Source organism: Vicia villosa, unplaced genomic scaffold (assembly GCF_029867415.1).
Source record: "Vicia villosa cultivar HV-30 ecotype Madison, WI unplaced genomic scaffold, Vvil1.0 ctg.001235F_1_1_1, whole genome shotgun sequence".
NCBI classification, from domain to species: domain Eukaryota; kingdom Viridiplantae; phylum Streptophyta; class Magnoliopsida; order Fabales; family Fabaceae; genus Vicia; species Vicia villosa.
In genome coordinates this window covers 120,070-122,503 of record NW_026705542.1, presented here as the reverse complement: position 1 = coordinate 122,503, position 2,434 = coordinate 120,070, and positions in this window count along the sequence as shown.

Below are 2,434 nucleotides of genomic sequence, written 5' to 3'. Positions count from 1 at the left end.
GAAGATTTCTTCATTTTACGTCGACCTAAATGATCTGTGAGTCGACCTAGCAGAAGTATATGGATTTTTCTTCATTTTAGGTCGACCTGGGTTGACAGTAGGTCGACCTAAATGCTGATTTTCTGCATTTTTCATGTTCAGCTTGTGTTGAGTCGACTTATATGCATAGTAGATCATCCTGTGCTTTCATGAGTGATCAAATGCTTTGCTTTTCCGATTCCTTCTTGTTGTTTGGATGCTCATTTGAGTTTGCCATAAATCAAAAACATCTTTGAGTGTAATCTTGTATTCACAAGTGATTTATGTAGAAATCACCCTACAACGAGGCCGGTCAAAACTTTATGTGCTAATGCATGCGAGAAGAACGATATGTAGATCGCCTTCCGAAAGCAATACCACACGAAAAGAAAATAGGTAACGATCTAGTCTTTACTAAGAACCCATAAGAATTCTCAAAGTATTAAGACTTTCATCGATCAAAAGAAAAAAAGGAGAAGGAGAAGATAAAATGCATAAAGATAATCAACTCACACTATCATTAATATCATTCATCTAATATTATGGATTTGGTTCTTTCAAACCTATCAACATCCTAGATCCAATGATATTAATGAAATGGAGGAATAAGAATAAAATTCACAAAAGATAATCAACTCACACTATCATTAATATCATTCATCTAATATTATGGATTAGGTCATTTCAAACCTATCAACATCCTAGATCCAATGATATTAATGAAGTGGAGGAAGTAGGATGCCAAAACAAGCATAAAAAAGGCAAAAAACCACATTCTACCAGCAGGAAATCGATTTACCTCTGTAGGAAAATGATTTCCTGAGTGCAGAGTTCAAATTTTGAAAAAAAAAAGGTGGAAATCGATTTCCTACAGAGGGAAATCGATTTCCTGCACGCAGCATTCAAAAAATCAGCATTAGGAGGCATAAAACTTGACTTAAGCAAACATACAAACACCTTATGATCACACATCAATTGGAGCACGAATTTTCCATCAATTCACCATCAAATAGGACCAATATAGCATCAAAGATGCATCACACACAAGCACAAAAGAATCACATTATGATAGATGAAAAAGGATGAAGAAAATTACCAAATCTTGAACAAAACTTAGATCTACTTCAAGAATCACCAACACAAATCTTGATCTCTCAACAATTGAAGAAAAAAGAGTGAAATGGATGGTGGTTTAGCTCAGAGTTTGTGAGGTTCAAGATGTGAATCACAAACTTTATGAAAGAACAAAGAGCTTTGGTGAATTTGGTAGGGATGAGGAGAGAAATTGCAAGGGGTTTTTTGGCTCTCAAAGCTTGAGAAATGAGAGAGTAGTGGCCTCTATTTATAGAATTGGAGCAAGAGTAGTGGCAAATTGGTCTTTTTGCATTTGGTAATTAGCTTGTGTTTAATTGGTAATTAAATGGTATTTAAATGGTAAGAAATGGTAAAATGAGGTTTAAGTGGGTTTAATGAAGGGATTAATTTTGATGAGGTGGAAAATTAGTAAAATGATCAAATAAAAAGGTGCCAAAATGATGTCAAGCTTCCCTCCTTATATTTTTTGAATTTTGCGCACAGGAAATCGATTTCCCACAGGGGTAAATCGATTTCCAAATTGAAAATTTCAAAAATTCCCTTTCTTGCACTTTTTGATTTTTGCTCGATCTTTTTCCTGCAAAAAACAAACAAGGGAAACAAAATGCATATTTTTGGATTTTGGTTAGTATAAAACAAATTAAAGAAAATTAGGTGCTTGATAGTTCTCCTCAAGGACGAAGCGAACATAACACCGAAAAATGAAATCTCAAGATTGTGATCTTGATTAATGATTGAGATGCAAATGATGTATGATCTTAGGGTCAAAAATTGGGGTATGACAGATGCCCCTATTTAAGTTTCTTCTATCTGGAGATGTGAGGGTTAAAATCCTCAGCTCGACGTAATTGAAGAGAATTAAATACAAAACACACAATTTTTGAACCTAAGGTATGATGTGATGCTAATGGATGCATCAAGTATGATTATGAAATAGAGGGGAATATAATGCCACTGGGGGGAACAAAAGGAATGAGCGATAGACTCGAATGAAAGGAGCGGCTGGGGAAACAAGATACTACTGGTTATCCGCCAGGGTGACAAGAAATATCCAGCAATACTTGGAAAGGGAGGGATAAAACCCAAGTTATAAGTGTAGTAAGAACGTCTAAGAGTGGCATTAGACGACGAAGATCAACAGAGATATTCAAAAGTGGCATTGAATGAACTTTGGAACACAAACATATTGGGTAGAAACGTCTGAGAGTGGCATTAGATGACACCAACCATCAGAGACATTCAAGAGTGGCATTGAATGAATCTGAAAAAAGGGTCCAAACTCTGAGGAAACATCGAAGACATCCAATAGTTGCTTTGGATG